This window comes from Chrysochloris asiatica, unplaced genomic scaffold (assembly GCF_000296735.1).
Source record: "Chrysochloris asiatica unplaced genomic scaffold, ChrAsi1.0 scaffold00075, whole genome shotgun sequence".
Classification (NCBI taxonomy): domain Eukaryota; kingdom Metazoa; phylum Chordata; class Mammalia; order Afrosoricida; family Chrysochloridae; genus Chrysochloris; species Chrysochloris asiatica.
The window spans coordinates 9,951,146-9,971,958 of NW_006408593.1; positions in this window are offsets into that span (position 1 = coordinate 9,951,146).

The window sequence follows — 20,813 nt, forward strand, 5'->3', positions numbered from 1 at the left end:
TGTTATCCATAGGGTCGCTATGAGTCAGCACTGACTCGATGGCACCTAACAACAACAGCAACAATTGTATCCTACAATCTACCTGACAGCCTCACCACCTGGATCTCTGTTCCTATATTTTCCTCTTCTTTGACATTATTATTATTTTGATCTTTGATTGGCCTCACAGGTCCTCTGAGTTTGTAATTTTGTTCTGTTCTGAACTCTGCTATCTGTTGGCTGAATTCTGGGTGGTGTTGCCACGTCTGTCAGTGTCTAGTAGTTGTCTGTTCTTGTTGGTTTTCATTCCAAAGAACTTCCTTTAGGATGCTTTGAAGCACTGGATTGGCTTTGACAAGTCTCTTAGCTTCTGTTTATCCTGGAATGTTTCAATTGCACCATCATATTTGATTGACAGTTTTGCTAGGTAGATGATTCTTGGTAGGCAGTTTTTTTTCTTTTAGGGATTTATATATATATCTCCAATTTCCTTCTTGCCTTCATGGTTTTTGCTGAGAGGTCAGAACTTAATCGGATTTGCTTGCCTTTGTAAGTAACACTTCTCTTTTCCTTGGCTGCTTTTAGGATTCTCTCCTTGTCTTTGAGAGCTTGATTATGATATGTCTTGGTAATTTTTGGGGAGGAGTCTATACTTCCTGGGGTTCATTCAGCTTCTTGAATGCTTATCTTCTCATCCTTCAAGATGTTAGGGAATTTTTCTTCCAGAAGATCCTCAACTATCTCTTCTATGGACTTCTGTGATTCTTCCTGTTCTGGAATGCCAATAATTCTTAAGTTATTCCTCTTCACGTTATCCACTATGAGTCTTAGAATCTCTTCAAAATTTTTAATGCTTTTTTCTGCTTGCTCTTCTATCTAAGCAGTATTGAGAGATTTGTCTTCCAGTTTGCTGGTTCTGGATTCCATCACTTCAATTCTACTCCTTTGCCTTTTCAGTGTATTGAACATTTCTGATATTTTATTATTAATCATTTGGACCTCTTTTTGCAGTTTTTGAATAGTTTCCAATGCTCCTGTAGTAAGCACTTCCCTGACTTCTTCCTTATTTCCCTCCACCCTTCTGTGGAGAATTTGGATTTGTCTCCATATCCTGAATTCCTTCTCAGGCAGATCCAAAGCCTGCTCTTCTTCTAATGGGAAGTCTATGTTTGCCTACAGCTCATTTGTTTCAGTTACTCTTGTCTGGTTTTGAACATGTGCTGAGATCTTTAGTTGTTTTTTTCATGGACATTTTCAATAGTTAAATGTCTTTTCAATGGTTTCAGCCTGTAGCAGCTTGACTGTGGCCCTTTCCTCTGATCTTGGCCCAGGCTGAGGAGTCCACAGGTAGTGTCCCCATTGATTCAGAAATCATTGTGGATTTCTCTACTGGTAGGCACCGAAAATTGATGCCCCACAGTTTATATTGGACCCAAAGCCGACTGTTCCCACAAAGCACCTTCTGTTTTCTTCGTGTCTTCGCGAGGAGCCTCCCTTGCGTGTGTCTGCTTCTCTTGCCCCCAAACTGGGAGTTTCTCCAGTCCTCTTTAATTTGTCATTTCTGGCATAGTAAATCATGTGATCTTCATATTCAAGCTGGCCAATACCAGTCCATTTCAGCTCACTAGTGCCTAGAATACCAATGCTATGTGTACCATTTCATTTTTGACAACTTTCAATGTTTTTGGATTCATACTTTGTACATTGCAGATGAGGTCAGCTATAAAAGAAAACAGCCCCACTGAGTTAATGGTTTAAGCCACTGGCATTTATTTCTGGATTATGTTATATGCTAACTGAATGTCAGCAAGAGGCTCATCCTTGAGCCACTTAGGGACCCGGGATGGCCACCATCTGGAATTTTGCTAGTCATCTTGTCAGGGTAGAGAGTCTTGGAGAATCTTAGGTTGGCAGTTAAATGATCTGGCAGCTAATCACTCATTGGCCAGAAGTAGTCACATGGCCCAAACTAAGGGCGAGGGACCAGGAAGTGCAATCCTACTGTGTGTTCAACCACTTAAATCCCAATCTGTTGTCATCAAGCTGATTCTGACTGGTTGTTGTTGTTGTGAAGTGCCGTCGAGTAGGTTCTGACCCATAGTGACCCTGTATAGGGTTTCTGAGGAGTAGCTGGTAAGCTTAAACTGCCGACCTTGCAGTTCAAATGTCTTTGCAGTCTGGCACATTAACCCACAGTGCCACCCTAGGATTTCTGATTCTGACTGGTGGCAACCCCATATTTACAGAATCGAGAGAACCAAAACAATCTGCCAATAGTCCTTCTGATGCTCATACTGTCTTTATTCCTGGTGACCAATACCCAAACCCCCTGCCACTGAGTCAATTCTGACTCATTGGCACACCATAGGGCAGAGTAGAACATCTCCATTTGGTTCCTGAGACTGCCAATCTTTGCGGAAGCAGACTGCCACATCTTTCTCCTGCAGAGTGGTTAGTGGGTTCAATACATTATCTTTTTCAATGATCAAAGCAATGCTTAACCCATGACACCACCAGGGTTCTTGTTCCTGCCTAAGACAGTACCAATTGTGTTCAGGTGTCAGAAGACCATGAGCTCAGGAAGGTCATGCCCCACCTCACCGCTAGGAGTTAAGTGTGATTGGATGGAGTCAGCTCGGTAATCTCATTGCCCTTGCTCCGGATTGGTCTAGACAAGGATGGGTAGATAATTCTGTCTAATGAGATTCAAGGGGAAATCTGCTGGGTGTCTCCCCCACACCCCCCACTTTTAAAGGGAGCAGCAGGAGGAAGAAGGCCATTTCATCTGGAGCTGTTACAGTTGTTTTGTCACCATGAAGTAAGCAAGGATGAATGAAAGGGAAGTTGGGCCCTTAGTAGCATCAAGGAGCCCTGAATTATCCAGTTTACCTCTGGACTTCTGTTTACATGAGAAAGTGAAATTTCCTCCTGGTTTCAGCCAGTTTGAATTGGGCTTTCTGTTGTTGGTCCTTCTTGGTATAGCACCCCAGTAATGGAGAGAGGCATGCCCACATTGATAAAGGACACAGTGAGTGAGGTTTCTGAACCTCTGGCCCCAGCTTGCGACTCCAGAGTGGGGCTCTTTGGGCTGTGTCTGGCGGCCTGGGCCCTGACCATTTGGATGGGACAAGAGCCCTGTAATCTGAAACCACAGTGTCTCAGACACTGTCACAGGAAGCAACAGAACCAGGGCCAGCAAATGGACATTTGATGGCAACAACCATGTGAGAGCCAGGATTCGAACCAAGTCAGAAGCAGCTCCCCCCAGGACGAGTTGCCTCAGTTTCCTCCATTGCACAACGAGGAGGTTAATACAGGCCAACTTCAGAGATACCGTGGGTTCAGTTTCAGATCACTGCGGTCAAGCGAGTCACAAGTTTTTTGGTTTTCCTGCGCATATAGAAGTTATGTCTACACTAGACTGTAGTCTATTAATTATACAAAGTATTATGAAAAAGCTGGAAATAGTGTGAGAATGACCAAAATGTGATGCAGATATGAAATGAGCATGGACTATTGGAAAAATGGTGACTACAGATGGAAGAATGAGGTCACTCCATAGGATAAGCACAGGACTACGAACCTCAGGGTCAGTGGTTTGAGCCCAGCAGCCATGCCATGGGAGAAAGATGAGGCTTTCTGCTCCTACAAAGATTTGAAAGATGGGGAAACCTTATACAGGGTCACTATGGTTGGGAATTAACTCGACAGCGTTTAGCAACAACAACATGGGTGGATTGGAGTCTGGTGTGATTTTGTAGGATCAGCACTGGACTCCTAACTGCAAGGTCAGTAGTTCAAACCCACCAGCCACTCCTTGGAAACCCTACAAAGGATTGCTACGAGTCGGATATGAGTCAACGGCATTTAACAACAACAACAGAGATGGATTAACCCAGTGGTTGCAACAATAGACTGAAGCTTAACAATTGTGAGGGTTTAGGACCAGGCTGTGTTTCATCCTCTTATACATCGGGCCGCTGTGAGTCGGAATCAACTTGACGACCTCTAACAACAATAGTCATATTGACTTGCTTCATGCAGAATTGCCACAGCTTTCAATTTGAAAAAAAAAAAAAAAAAAAGAAAGAAAGAAAAGCATTGTGAATGCGAAGCCTCACAAAGTGAAATGCAATAAAACAAGATATACTCATAGTACCCACCTCTTTGGATTGTTAGGATTAAGTGAGGAATCACAAACAGCTTAGACCAGTGTCTGGTCCATAGTGAAAAGTCTTCAGTCTGTCTGCTCCTGTTCTCCAGGTCCCACCTGGGTCCAGTCTCCTTCCCCTGAAACAACAGTGTGAGTTGACAACTGTCTTGTAGTTCTTCAATTGTATGAGTTAATCTCAAGTAGCAAGGCAGCTCTGTAATGTTATATATTGAAACCCAAGAGCCCCACAGGCATGAATGGAATTCGGGGGAAGTGTCCCTCGGGGTCCCCTGTACAGCCTGCCAGGACCGCCTGCTTTCTCCTTCTCACTGTAACTGTCTGACTGAGCCAAACCACTTGACTGTGATTACAGGATGTGTGATTGAGAACCACGAGCATCCTCAAAACCACTAGCTGCTTATCCAATGCCCACTGAGGAGCACGTTCCACTCAGCACAACCTCCTGAGTTGTAAGTATCTCAGTTCTCTGTCCCTTAAGAGAAAACTGAGGCTCAGAGTGTTGAGATGCTTTTTCCTTTGTAAGTACTTGTTGTTGTTGTTGTTGTTGTTAGGAGCCATCAAGTCATAGCGCCCTGATGGACAACAGAATGAAACCCTGCCTGGTCCCGAACCATCCTCACAATCGTTGCTGTGTTTCAGCTCATTGTTGCAGCCACTGTGCGAATCCATCTCGTTGAGGATCTTCCTCTTTTTCGCTCACACTTTTCCAAGAATGATGCCGTTCTCCAATGATTAGTCCTTCCTGATAACATGCCTGAAGGTGGGACGAAGTCTCGGCTTGCGCACTTCTGACAAGCAATCTGGTTGTAAGTGGTAGAACCCTGATCTGCACCTTGGTGTCTATGGACCCAGAGTAAACGCTTTCTCCACTCCCCTTCAAGGCTACGTAGCAGTCATTTCACTTACAGAAGCTGAACCAAATTAAGGGTCCCAATTGTGATCTGGTCACCAAATACTTGGTTTAGGTTAGAGTCCACAGTGTGTGAAGACTGGTGTCAGGCACTGTTTCAGACCCCTTTTGGGGATTCACAATTCGCCTTGTACAATAAAGGCTCTGACAAGTCCTGCTGTAAAGAAGCCCATTTGACTTTGCATAACTACCAGTTTCTGTCTGACTACTAGCTCTCTTTTCCAACAATTCCCTTCTCACTCCTTGTGTAAAACAGCCTTTGGGACAGGCCAAAGCTGGGGAGAGACCATTCCAGATCTTCAGGGCAAATCTGCCCAACTAGGTAGCCTCTTCCCCATTATTAAAGGCTGCGATGGGAACAGACCTTTGTGAATGAAGTCATGATTTCCCCCTTGCCCTCTTCACTCCCTCATCCAGATATGCTGCATTCATTTGTTCTAGGAATGCAAAGGCACAGAGACCACAGAGAGGAAAAAGGGAGGGATTTCTGGTTTTGAGTATCAAAAAGGGGAGATGCACACAGGTTTCTGAGTCATGGATGTTCGAAGTATAAAATGGGATTTCTACCCAGCCAAGTGGTTTAAGATTGGCTGCTAACCAAAACGTTGGTTCTGCGGAAGAAAGACCTGGCAACCTGCTGCTATCACGATGACTGCCAAGCAAATCCTATGAAACATTTGTACTCTATCACACATGAGGCTGCTATGAGTTGGAATCGACTCAACAATCAGTAGCAACAACAACAAATAGACAGAAATAACTACCTAGACTTGAAGAGGAGAAGACATGTACAGCTGCAGGGGCTTGGCTGTGTCTTCTCTTCCTCTCTCCAGGCCTCACATGACTACATCTAACCACAGAACCTCACTCACAGTCCAAATCTTAGCTGAAAGGGAGTCTGGAAAATATGATTTTTCCACCTTTCTCAAAAGATGGAGATTGAGCAAGCCCACCCAAGATCTGCCCCATCAGCTGATGGTGGGTTAAACCTCAGGAGGTTGATTCTTCTCACAAATCATAAAGTGATGGAGGATGGCTGGTATTGGATTCATATTGTAGTAACGTCCCAGCTTCCAGTACCTTATGATGCAACAGTGGCTTCCACATTACACAGCCAAGAAGACTGTGATTGGGCAGGATTTCAGGGAGCCAACCACCAGACACAAAGCACTGCCTAGCTGGAAAGAGATGAGAACAATCTGACATGACTTCCTCGTTTACATCCTCCTTTTTTTAAAACCTAAGGTTCACCAACTTCTGTGTCAATTTAACACATAGCATCATTAAGAAGACAAGAAAGAAGGAAATGATCAAAATGGATGTCAGAAGAGACACGGAAACTTGCTCTCCAGTATAGAGATGCTAAAGCAAATGGAAGAAATGAGGAGGTACAAGAGGTGAATGGAAAATTTCAAAGAAAAAGTCAAATATTACAATGAAATGTGCAAAGATCTAGAGTCAGAAAACCCAAAAGGAAGAACACGCTCAGCATTTCTCAAGCTGAGGGAACTGAAGACAAAATTCAAGCCTCGACTTTCGTTATTGAAGGATTCTCTGGGCAAATTATTGAATGATTCAGACACCATCAAAAGAAGATGCAAGTAATGCTCAGAGTCACTGTACCAAAAGGAAATGGTTGATGTTCAACCATTTCAAGAGGTAGCATATAATCAAGAGCCAATGATACTGAAGGAAGAAGTCCAAGGTGCATTGAAGGAATTGGCAAAGAACAAGGCACCAGGAATTGATGGAATAAAAATTGAAATCTTTCAAGAAAGTGAGGTGGCTCTGGAGGCACTCACTCATCTCTGCCAAGAAATTTGGAAGACAACTATCTGGCTGAGTGATTGGAAGAGATCCGTATTTGTGCCCATTCCAAAGAGAGGTGACCCAATGGAATGCAGAAATCATCAAACAATATCTTTGATATCCCATGCAAGTAAAGTTTTACTAAAGGTACTACAGAAATGGCTGGAAGCATACATTGACAGAGAACTTCCAGAGGTTCAAGCCGGATTCAGAAGAGGTCGTGGAATGAGGGATATCATTGCTGATGTCTGATGGATCTTGGCTGAAAACAGAGAATATCAGAAAGATGTTTACCTGTGCTTTATTGACTATGCAAAGACTTTCGATTGTGTGGATCATGACAAGCTATGGGCAACATTGTGAAGTATGAGTATTCTGGAACACTTAATTGTACTCATGAGAAATCTGTACCTTGACCAAGAGGCAGTTGTTGGAACAGAACATGGGAACACTGAATGGTTTAAAATTAAGAAAGGTGTGCGACAAGGTTGTATTCTTTCACCATACTTATTCAATCTGAGCAAATAATCCGAGAAGCTGGGTTATATGAAGAAAAGTGTGGCATCAGGATTGGAGGAAGACTCATTAACAATCTACAATAAGCAGATGATATCATCTTGCTTGCTGAAAGTGAAGAAGATTTAAAATACTTACTGATGAAGATCAAAGGGCACAGCCTTCAGTATGAATTGCATCTCAGTGTCAAGAAAACAAAAATCCTCACCACTGAAACAATAAACAACATTCTTATCAACAGAAAAAAGATTGAAGTTGTCAAGGACTTCATTCTTCTTGGATCAACTATCAACACTCATGGAAGCAGCAGTCAAGAAATCAAATGGCGTAGTGCATTAGGCAACTCTGCTGCACAAGACATTTTTCAAGTGTTTAAGAGCAAAGATGTCAGCTTGAGGACTAAGGTGCGCCTGACCCAAGCCATGATATTTTCAATCACCTCATATGCATGCGAAAGCTGGACAGTGAATAAGGAAGACCGTAGAAAAATTGATGCTTTTGAATTATGGTGTCGGAGGAGAATATTGAAAGTGCCAAAAGAAGCAACAGACCTGTGTTGGAAGAAGTGCAGCCAGAGTTTCCTTGGAGGCCAGGATGGCCAAACTTCTGTCTCATACTTCGGACATATTGTCAGGAGGGACCAGTCACTGGAGAAGAATATCATGTTTGGTAAGGTGGAGGGTCAGAGAAAAAGAGGAAGAGCCCCAACGAGATGGATTGGCCAAGTGGCCTCATCGATGGACTCAAGTGTGGCAACATTAGTGAGCTTGGCCCAGGACCAGACAGTGTTTCATTCTGTTCTACGTAGGGTCGCTACAAGCCGGTACCGACTCGATGGCACCTAACAACAACAACATCCTCCCAGTCTGCCCCTTCCTCTTCATCTCTTTTTGCGTGACTTTTGTCAAGGCTACAATATTCTCTGCCCTGACCTACAATCACTTCCTATAGGTCCACAGGCTCCTGTAAACCTCCCAGCATTCCACAAAGTGGATCGAATCACTACCATGTGTCTGTCACTGATCTGCACACTTGAGACAGATCACTGAACAACACAACACAAAATAAAGTCTTACCCTTATGGAGTTTATAGCTCAGCAGTGGAAGACAAAGACAAATAATAAACAACAAACATAATCTATATGTAAGTTACCTAGCATATTAGTGGTGGTGGTGGCGATGTGCCGTGGAATCAGTTACGACTCTAAGCAACCCTGTATAAGGTTTCCAAGGCTGTAAATCTTTATAGGAGCAGAAAGCCTTGTCTTTCTCCCATGAAACAGCTGGTAGTTTTGAACTGCTGACCTTAAGGTTAGCATCCCAATTCATAACCACTACGCTACCAGAGATCCTTAGCAGTTGTCAGTATTATTTAAAAAGGAATTCAGATTAGAGTGAGGGAGATCACAGGCACAGGTAGTGGGGATGCGATCTGGTGGCCATGGGTAGACCTCACCATGAAGCAAGACACAGGAAGTAAAAGGAGAGCCATGAGGCTATGTAAGTAAAGAGCAAGCCAGGCAGAGGGAATAACCAGCAAACATAGGCAAGCACTTGCCTGAAGTATTTGAATTAAGTAATAGAGTAAGGTGGAGTTGTAGGAAAGTAAATTGGAGAGGAGATGGGGAGGGGAGCGAGGGTGGCAGTTTAGGAGGTTGGGGTGTCATGTAGAACCCTTAAACCATTCATTGCGCAGACTTTGACTTTTACTCAGTGTAAGATGGAATGATTGCAGGGTTTTGACCCCACTTGTAGTTTAACAGGATCATTTGAACTGCTATGCAAGCAGTTGCTATAGGGGAGAGTGACAGGGCAAAGATGAAAGCAGAAAGCTAAGGGCTATTGCAATAGATCAGGTGGGAGATAGTGGCATCCTGGACAAGAATGGTGACATTGGAGCTGGGGAGAAGTGATTGGACTCCAGGCTCATTTTGAAAGCATAGTCAACAGGATTTCCTGACAGATCAGATGCAGGGTGAGAGAGAGAGAGATGAGTCATGGGAGACGCTAGGGGTTTTTGGCCTGAGCACCTGGAAGGATGGAATTGTCATCAGCTGGATAGGGAAGGCCACAGAAGTATGTTGGGGGATGGTAAGGGAGATCAAGAGTTCAAAGTCCTGTTCTCTTCCAAACAGCTGCCAGAGTGGCAGTTCTTTAAAAAGCAAGCAAATAAGCAAACAACAACAAAAACCTTCGTTATCTAAGGCATGAAGTTCCAACTCTTTAGTATGGGTGGAAGAGTTTAATAAAACTGCCTCAAACCCATCTTTCCAACTCTTCTTTTCCCTGGTCTGTCATGCACTTTATGCCTTCAGCCTCCACTGAGCTTCTTGTAGTTTATTCATGCACTCACTCATTCATTCCTTGACTCCTCATTCAGTCACTCACTCATTTACTCATTCATTCACTCATTCATTCATCGACTCACTCATTTATTCATGTACTCATTCATTCATTCATTAACTCACTCACTCATTTTGTCATTCACTCATTCACTCACTCAGCACTTACCTAGCCTCTACTCTGCTAAACCCTGGAGTCCCTTCCTTGTTCATATGGTTAACATGCTTAGCTGTTAATCAGAGTTTGGAGATTCATGGACCCTTTCATGGAAACTTTTCCTCCAAGAAAGCCCTGTCAATGTGCGTCCACAGACAGCCTTAAGTAGCATGGTTCTCCTCTGACAAGCAGAGACTCAATAAAAACTAGCCTCAGAGGCAGAAAAACTCAGTGTTTTTATTGGCCAACCAGACCCTGAACTAGACGTTGGAATTACAGGCCTCACCCATCCTCACCCCACATCACATGTCCACATACACATATATTCCCCACCTAGTGTCTTCCCATAAGGAGCTCTAGTAGCGTAGTGGTTACAAGTTGGGCTACTAACCTCAAGGTCAGTAGTTCAAAACTACTAGCCGTTCCGCTGGAGAAAGATGAGGCCTTCTGTTCCCATAAATATTTACAGCTTCAGAAACCATATACAGGGTCACTATAAGTCAGAATCGACTTCACAGCACACAACCACCACAAGCACCACCAATGTCTTTCCATAAGCTGTGTCAGGTCCCTCAAATCCCAGTCACCCTCCTTCTTTTGCCCCAATTTGCTCTTCAAGACCAGCCATGATTCTCTTTTCAGGGGGCCTCCTTGATGTTCCAGACACAGGGAGCCTGGTGTTTGCAGAGGCCTCTGTCCCTGTCATCTATAGGGGTCTCAGGGAAGAAACCTGTTTTCATTCAGTTCTCCCTGTCCAGGGTCTGCTTGAGACTCTTCCCAAATGTTTGACTGAATGAATGAGTGGATGAATGAGTGAGTGCTTACAATAATTCAGCACCTTTTATCTTGGTCTGGCTCACACTTGGCAAACAGTGGTGCCTGGTCTCCTGTCTAGCTGAGATGAGCCAACTAAGGGTATAATGTCTCTTTCAAATGAACTACCAGTAATAATCCTTTTGGGAATTGTGTGGACCCTAGAGAATGATGGTGGGTGCTCAAGGCTGGAATCCCTCAGAGAGGAGATGGGAGACTTACTGAGGAGGGGCATGTGGGCCAGGGAGGTGTTTCAGATCCCCGTTAGTCCAAGCCACCAGCTCCAGCCATCCCCAATGGCCTCTGAGGAGAGCTGAGGTAACCATGGCAACCAGGCACAGGAGCCTGAAGCAGGATGGAGCCAGGCCCACAGAGAGGCCTGTGGCTAGGCCAGGCTGGGCTAGGGGCTACTCAACGTGGGTGTGGGTGTGAGGGGGAGGATGGGAGAGTGTGGGATTGTCCCAGAGGTCAGGGGGTGAGCCAACTGTGGGAAACTGGGGTATCTTTATGACACAGATTCCAGACTCTGAGAAAGTCGGATTCCTATATAGAGAAAGGGTAATGACAGTCAGAAAGAATATCAACACAGTCTGAGTAAGACGGGGATGAGCTAATGAGAGATGGAGAATGAGTGAGAAAGGAGAAGACAAGATATAGAGAGGGAAATGGGTACAAAGAGTGAGGGATAGGGACCAAGAAACAGTGAGAGACTAACACAGGAAGACCAGAAGAAGGAAAGAGAGACAGAAAAAGCTGAAACATAATCAGACTGGTTGACCCCAGCCCCACACAGGACTTGAGCTCCCTGCCAATGAAGGAACCCAGCGAGAAACTCAATCTGAGGTCAGGCAGAGTGACTCATCAGAACGTCACCAGGTCCAGAAATGATGGGCTTGAGTCACCGAAGGGGTTCCCAAGGAACAGCAGGGCAGCGGCAACAGGTTGGTTAGCTGCTGGAAGTTTTCTGGTGCCTCTGTCCTCCAGGGTCCTCCACATGTTCTCTGCATGTGTTTCACCAACTCGCTTTCCAACAAGCTGTATTTATACCCAGAGTTGGTGCCAGTCTATTGTTGGGGAAAGGAACCTTGCAATGTTTGATGTTTCAAGGTGATTTTGCCATCTTTGCAAGTTGGAATTCCCCTGACAATTTGCAGCTTAGGAGAAAAATGAGAGCTATAGCTTTTTCTCCGAGAAAGAACTTCTTCCCAGAAGGTGTCAACAAAGAGATTTTCTCTTTCAAAGAATTTAACAAGCTCCCCTGCCCCCAACAAATTAGAGCTAGAGAATCTAGTATTTCCTTTTTTGCCTTGGCTGCTAGGAAGCTCAGATCTAAATTGCAAGGATTAACATATTTATAACCAGTTTATTAAAAGTATCATGGACTTCTAGAAGAACAAACAAATTTGTGTTGGAAGAAGTACAGCCAGAATATTCTTTAGAAGCTAGGAAGGCCAGATTTCATCTCTCATACATTGGACATATGATCAGGAGGGACCAGTCCCAAGGACATCATGTTAGGTAAAGTGGTGGTGGTTGTGTGCCGTGGAGTCGGAACCAACTCATAGCGACCCTGTACAGGGTTTCCGAGGCTGTAAATCTTTACGGGGAGCAGAAAACCTCATCTTTCTCCCACGGAACAGCTGGTAGTTTTGAACTGCTGAGGAGGGTTAGCTGAAAAAAGAGGAAGACCCCTAATGAGATGGATTGGCACAGTGGCAGCTGCAATATGCTCAAGTGTAGCAACAATTATGAGAGCCAGACAGTGTTTCGTTCTATTGTGCATAAGGTTGCTATGAGTCAAAACCGACTCAACCACACCTAACAAACAACCACCAGTTTATAAACCAAGGATCCTTAACTTGAAGTCCATGGATTCCTAAGGCTTTCTAAAGTTCTGAGATTGTATGCAACATAGTGTCTACATATATTCTATTCTGTGTCTGGCATCTTCAGCTTTTTCAAGGTTCTCGTAGTGGTTACGAATCAGGCTGCGAACCTTAAGGTCAGCGGTTCGAAACTACCAACTGCTCCGCAGGAGAAAGATGAGGCTTTCTACTCCGGTAAAGATTTACACCCTCGGAAACCCTGTACGGGGTCGCTATGGGTCGGAACCGACTCGAAGGCACTTAACAACAACAACAACAACATAAACTTTAAAAAGTAGAAAAAGGGGAAAGTTCAGGATTAGATTTGTAATTCCCTGTATGTTTAAAGTCTCTGTTGCTGTTGTTGTTGTTAAGTGCCATCGAGTCACTTCCAACTCATAGTGACCCTGTATAGGGTTTCCAAGGAGCAGCAGGTGGGTTTTGAACTGCTGACGTTATGATTGATCTTGCAGTACCACACCTAAGTGCTATGAATGGTTAATGTGCTCAGGTACTTACTAATCAAGAGGTTGGAGATTCACCTAGAGGAACCTCAGAAGAAATCCCTGGTGATCTACTTCTCCAAAGTTAGTCATTGAAACCCTGTGGAGCCGAGTTCTACTCTGACACTCATAGAGTGATCACGAGTCAGACTCAACTCTGAGGACAAGTACCCTGCCTTAGCTTCAAGCCACACTCAGCACTACCTGTGTCAAAGGCTTCTGCAGGTGCACCCAAACCCCTCTCCTCCTACTTTGTAGTAACTGGTGTTGTGAAACCAGGTGATTGTCTGGTTGAACTACATTTCCCAATCTCCTTTGCAGTTGGATGGGGCCACTACCAAGTTATGACTAAAGGTACATGCTTGCTATTCCCAGACCTTAAGACACAGGATGGACCTCCCCTGGCTCTTTCCCCTTCCCACTTGCTAGAACCTGGCTAGCAGGAACTCATTTCCCATCAGACAAGAATGGCTTTGACCTTGGAATAAAAGCAACCTAGCAGGGACCTAGGTCTTTTCAGCCTTGGAATTGCTATATGAGGGAGAAATCATTTCTACATTATTAAGTCACTCTATTTGGGGATCTCTTTGGTACAACAGCTTACATTTATCCCTTCATTGAATCCCCACAGCATTTCCTATCAGAACCACACATGTAGTCACTTCACTTCCAGGTGCTATTTTTAGTTTCATGTGGTATTCCATCATAACCTCCCAGAGAGCAGGAGATATTTGTCATGGCTAGACTCCCAGACCTTCCAGCTCTCCAACACGCTGTCCATTTGATCCTCAAATGCTCTCCTGGGACCAGACTTTCCTGGACTCTGTCTAAGGCAGTGCAGTGATTGAAGAAGATACAACTGTGGGCCCAATCTCTCCACAGCCACATCCTAAATATGCTCAGGGAGCTCACCTGACCTCTCTGAACTCCGTCAAATCATCTTTCAAGGGTGGTGATAAAGATTATCTACTACAAAGTGCTACCTTGAAGATGACGCCAGTGGACGCTCATGAAGGTGAGATGTGGATACCAGTGTGTAGTGAACCATCATCAACATTGGGTATTATTCTCCCTCCACATCTTACTCCTCCGCTCAGTCCACAGTCAGAGTCCAAGAGCCTCTTTCTTGGACTTCCCTGCCCCAAGGTCTCAAAGACTTATCTTCAAAGGTTTGTCCCACATTCTGTTAGTTTTGTTGCCAAACACCATTTGCTATCTCATACAGTTCCTGTGGGTGAGGAACTCATGAGTGTTGGCTAAATTGTGTGGACTCATAGTCTCTCATAAAGTTGAAGTCAATAGGTCAGCTGGGGTTGTAGTCATCTGGCGGCTTGACTGGAGTGGAAGGATCTGATTCTAAGATGGCGCTCTCACTTGGCTGTTGACTGGAGGTGTCAGTTCCTCACCATGCAGATCTCTAGAAATGTCAGCTGCTTTGCCAACAGTGAGTCATCCCAGAGAGAGAGCAAGAAAGAAGCCGGAATGCCTTTCATGATCTCATCCCCAAAGTAATATGCCATCACCTCTTCCACATTCTATTCATTAGGATGTCCCTAAATCTGGTTCCCACTCAAGGAGACAAAAATTAAGTCATTGTAACAGGTACACATACACCCCCCACCATACCTGCCAGCTTGTCAATGTCAAGACTTTAGCTTTGACTCTGAGAAGTTGTTGTTGTGTGCCATCAAGTTGGTTTTGATGAGTAGTGACTCTGTGTAGGGAGTTCCAAGGAGCAGCTGGTGGGTTTGAACCACCAACCTTGTTGTTAGAAGTGCAGTGCTTATCCTACAGTGCCACAAAAGGACTCCACTCTGAGAAATTGTTGTTAAGTGCTGTCAAGTTGTTTCTGAGGAGCTACTGGTGGGTTTGAATCACCGACCTTGTGGTTCAAATTGACCTTGCGGGCCAGTGCATATCCTGTGGTGCCACACCAGAACAAATACAGGTCTGTTCCGTGGACCAATGAATGATCCATCCAGGTTCTCAGAGATATATATGGATATGAGGGTACACCGTGGGGAACTACCAGGGATCTGGACAAGTTACAGGGTGGCCAGGTGTGGAGGGTCAGGGGTCAGACTCTCTCTTTCTTGAGTGAACTAGCCTTGGGCACCAATCAGTTTTCCCTTTACAAAGAAGGCAGGTAAAGGGAAAACTGATCGGTGCCCAAGGCTAGTTCACTCAAGAATGAGAGGGTCCGTTCACACACTGGCACCTGAACTAGCTCTGTGAGTCAGTCAAGACTTCAAGATTCATTTGAGTAAATGAATCAGCTTCACTGTGATAGAAAGATGTCAATAGACTATGAGTGGCACCTAGGTCCTTTCAATTTTGAAACTGTTACATGAGGAAGAAATGAGCAGCCAGCACTAGAATCTTTGCCCTTTGATTTCTGAGCCCAGTGAGACCTGGGATTCTCTTCCAGATATGGGATTGACTCAAGGAAACTTGACCTTTTCCTCTCACCAGCTTGCTGTGCTCCATAGAGTTTTCACTGGCTGCTTTTCAGAAGCAGATTTCCAGGCCTTTCTTCCTAGTCTCTAGGCTTCAATGAAACCTGTTCAGCATCATAGCAACACACAAGCCTCCCCTGACAGATGGGTAGTGGTTGCACATGAATAACATTGGCCAGGAATCGAACCCAGGTCTCCCGCATGGGAGGTAAGAATCCTACCATGGAATCACTAATGTCTCCTGGCACATTTGAGGACACACATCTTGGAGTACAGTGTGCTATCTCTGGTTACAAGCTGGCCACTGACAGGCAATTACAAGAACAATATCTTGTTGGCAAGAGAGGAGATGCCATTCGATTTTATTTTATTTTTCCCCTCTAGTGGATTTGACTTTCTAATTTTTTTTTTTGCTAAAGCGAAAATTTATTGATTATGTGATTCATTCCTTCATTCACTAAATATTTATTGGACGCCTACCAAGTGTCAGGCACTGTGAGTTAGATCTGTTCCAGAGAGACTGCTGCAAACACGCCCAGACACAGTGGTGTGCAAACTGTCACGGGGTAAGCATCTCCATGGGCCCAAGGTCTTGTAGCAAAGGTCGGCCTCTTTAACAAATGGAGCCACTGAGCAAACATTCCGGGGAGCTTTATGGAGTTAAGCTGTTTATGCTGGGCATGCATTTCTAAAAATGGTACATGGCACCTTTTATCCACCTTCTAATTGGCTTCTGCTCTTCTGTAAATGAGATAAATCAGACAGAAGTCAGTCTCTAGATGTATTAAAGTTGTGCGTATTTGGAATAAAAAAAGGAGAGCAAGCCTCAGGCAGATAGTAGCAGAAAAGGAGGCAAGCTGGGAAGAGGTAAAACTAGACGTGAATACCTGGATCATTCAGTGGCTCTTCTGTGAATCGGTGGGCTGAGGCCAGTAAGCCTGCTAGTCACTCAGCTCTCTGAAAGTCTGTGTCTGAAAAGAAAGCTGGTGGGTCACTTTGGATGAACTGTAAAACGTTCTTATGCCCTTCTTTTCTGTGAGTCTTTTTTCCATATTTTCTTTCACAAGTTCTCAGACACTCTCTTTGACAGCATTCACCACGGAGGTCAGCAGGCACTGCTGTGACAAAGAAGGCAGGTAAGGGAAAACTGATCAGCGCCCAACACTAGTTCACTCAAGAATGAGAGAGGGTCCATTCGCACACTGGCACCTGAATTAGTTACATGAGTCAGTCAAGACTTGAAGATTCATTTGAGTAAATGAACCAGCTTCACTGTAATAGAAAGATGTCACTAAGAAGAATAGACATGTACTATCACAGACACACAAGTCTAGACATGTATTATCATGCTTACACACTCACACACATGAATAGGTGCCAGTACACTCATGCACACACAGATGTCACAAATATACCTGTTTGTGTGCCACCACATACACAGGACAGCCAAGTGCCATCCTACACAGCCTAGACATGTACCACCTCTCTCTCTCTCTCTCTCTTTCCACACACAAACAGAGGACAATCAAATAGCAGGGTTCCATCTATCTCTAAAGCTCTGGGAGCCCCAGGGTGAGAGCTAGGATCACAGTGCATACAAAAAGTCTTGATTTGTTTCCTTCAAATGTGATTTGCTCCCATTTAACAGATGGAGAAGCTGACAACACAGGATAAAGCCACCAGAGGCAGTAAGCTCAGGGTCCTGGAGCCAGCTAGCTGAACATGGCATCTCGGCTTGCCATTTAACTGTGTGACTGCTTTTGTTACTTAGCACTTACAGAAAAATGCCATGCGAGTGGCTTGACAGAACAGAAATGTAGTTCCTGACAGTTCAGGAGGCATGGAATTCAGGGCGTGACTCTAGGGAAGGACCTTCTTTGTCTGTTTCAGCTTCTAGTGATTCGCAATTTTTGCGGAGTTCTTGGGCTTGTAGATACATATGCCCTATTTTTCTGTCTTCACAGGCCGGCAACTTCCCCTTCTGTGTGTTTCTGTGTCTATTTGCTGTTTCTACACCTCAGAAGTGACTAAACTTAGAATCTGCCCTACTCTGTTTGACCTCATTAATAAACAACAAAGAATCTCTGTTTCCAAACAGGGTCATATTACAGGTATAGGCATTAGGGTTTCAACACATATTTGGGGGAGGACACAATTTAATCCATAACAGTGACCTTAATCACATTACTTATCCATTCTATGCCTCAGTTAGCTCATCTGTAAAATGGGGATAACGATAGGTTAATAGACAAAGCAGGAGCTCTGCTGGCGTAACAGTTAAGCTCTCAGCTGCTAACAGAAAACTTGGCTGTTTGGACCCACCTGGCAGTTCGGTAAAAGAAAGAAGTGGCTATCTGCCTATGGGGCAGTTCTACTCTGTCACATGAAGTCATAATATGACACATAGAGCAACAACAATACCAACAATATCCAGAAAGTAATTAGAAGCATTGATGTTGCTGTCAGGTGCCATTGAGTTGGTACCGACTCATAGTGACCCTATGCACAGCAGAATGAAACACTGTCCGATCCTGGGCCAACCTCACAATTGTTGCCATGTTTGAGCCCACTGATGCTGTCATTTTGCCAATCCATCTCGCTGGGGGTCTTTCTCTTTTTCTCTGACCCTCCTCCTTACCAAACATGATATCCTTCTCCAGCGACTGGTCCCTTCTGACAACATGTTGAAAGTATGAGAGACGAAGTTTGGCCATCTTGGCCTCCTAGGAGCATTCTGGCTGCACTTCTTCCAACACAGATCTGTTGATTGTTTTGGCAGCCCATGGCACTTTCTATATTCTTCTCCAACACCATAACTCAAAAGCATCAATTCTTCTACAATCTTCCTTATTCACTGTCCAGCTTACGCATGCATATGAGGTTATTGAAAATACCATGGCTTGGGTCAGGCACACCTTAGTCCTCAAGCTGACATCTTTGCTCTTCAACACTTTAAAGAGGTCTTGTGCAGCACAGTTGCCTAATGCAATACGTCCTTTGATTTCTTGACTGCTGCTTCCATGGGTGTTGATAGTTGATCCAAGAAGAATGAAGCATACCCCGGTACATATTAAATGTAATAGAGTATTAGTTAAATAAGCAAACCATTTCCAAGACACTGGGAAAGCTGAGAATCCCACACTTGGATATATCTGCTCCCTGTGCCCAGCGCAGAGAACTTTTATCAGTGAGGATTGGGGCAGAGTCATTTCTTTTGAGCCTTGCCATCTAGCAGTGTGTGTTTGAGGCATGGAGGCTAAGCGGGGAGGTGAACAGGGAGGGAGGGAGGCTAGAGAGAAGAGCAGGAGACTGTTTGCTTAGGAAATGGAGCAAGAGCCGTGTTCTCCATCCTAGTGGTCTGTGCTGATCCCACCACCAGCCTGCAGAGCTGTCCCCCGAGACTGGAGATGGCTGGGCAGGGATGCTGTTCCTCAGCTCTGCTTCCCCAGAAAATGAAGGGGATACCACAATCAATGCCCAGGAGGTGGAACTGGCCACATCAGTACTCCCAACATGCACCTGGTGATCCCACAGCCTGAACATTCTGTAGTACGTCTGTGGGATCACACAGCTTCCTGCCAGGAGGGGACCTAGAGGCCAGTCACCTGATCTTTGTCTCAGAGCCACAGTCACTGCAATCAGAAGACCTGGGGCCCTTTGTGGCTCTGTACCTGTCCTGCTCCATGAGTTATTCCATCTCTTTGGGCCTCACTTTGTTTGTCTGTAAAATGGAGAGAATACTAATAACCATAGGATGATTGGGAGGAACAGAAGAGAAAAAGGGCATGAAGTAGTGTGAGTCAGAGTACAGGCTTTCAAATACCGCTATCAGAGTTCAAAGCCCAGTTCTGGTACTCACTGGCTGGGTGATCTTAAGCAAGCTACTTAACCTCTCTGAGCCTCAGTTTCCCCCTTTCTAAAAGTGGGACTATAATTCAATCTTTTCTCATAGGACTGTAGGTAGGAATACATATACAGTGTTCAGCAAATTGCTCGGTGTCAGTAAAAGCTCAATAAATTTCTTGGTAGCTTTACTTCCTTCTAAGTACACAAAAAGCTCTCTCTCACTGCATGCTTTCTGCATCAACTAGACTTGATCTGCAAAGAAAATAGATACAACAATTATTTTTTAAAGACTTCCTGGGTGCTCCGTGTTGAGTATTTGGTATGTATGATTTCAGTTACCTTCATAAATCCCATTCACAAAGAAGGAATCTAACTTCAGGAGGCTAAGTAACTTGTTGAAGGTCCAGGTGAGGCTGAGATTTTAGCTCAAGTCTAGTCTGTCTCAGAGTCTGACAGCTACACCATCTGACACTGCCTGGCTATTCACGTCCATCACCATTACTTCTGTGGCTGGACAGCTAGCATAGGTACCCACTGCTCAGGGCAGGAGACCCTTGGCTATGCACCTCCCTCTCTCTCAGGCTTTCTGGGAATGGACGGGCTCTTGGATCTTGCCAGAGCCCCTGGTTAACCGATAATACATATTTGCCTCTGTAGGCCCTCTCCTTAGGAACTCTTTGGAATGGATGAAGAGGCCCTGGGTTGGGAAGCCAGGGTGTGGGAGCTAATAGTTCACAGAGAGAAGAGACTACCACAAGCAGCTGAGGCTTGGAGAGCAGCAAGGGAGGTGGGAGGTTTGGGCAAAAGAACACCCATTTGGGAAGCAGGACCAAAATTCCTTTAAATTCCAAAGTCAACTTACTGGCAGATCCTGGCTCAGACACCCAGAGCCACTTCTTTCTTAATGTCTAATCACTAGTTAAATGGGAGAGATGCTGTACACGGTGACTTGTAGAAAACCAATTCTCTGATAGTGTTGCTGGCTCCCCAGCAATCATCTAAATGAAGGCAGGAATGACATGCACTTTTGGTCCTTATTTAGCTTTGGGTGTCCAAATACAGAGCCCATTCCTGGCCTAGAACTGGACCCTCACACACATTTGTTGCATGATTGAGTTTACCAGGTCCTTCTGGGGGAGGCTGAGTTCCAAGTTTGTAATATCAGCAGCTGTACATGGATGTTTTTGCTGCTGTTAACCGCCATCAAGTCGGTTCCCACTCACAGAGACTCTATAAAGTGTTTCCTAGGAGTGGCTGGTGAGTGCTTACCCTGCAGCACCACACATGGATGATAAAGGTGATTAAGTCCTACATTTGTTCTGGGCTCTTTAGTTTTCAAAGTTTCTTTGTAGACATCAGCTCCTACCATGTTTACAACAGCCCTCTGGGGTTGTTGTTGTTGTTAAGTGCCATTGAGTCGATTCCGACCCATGTTGTTGTTGT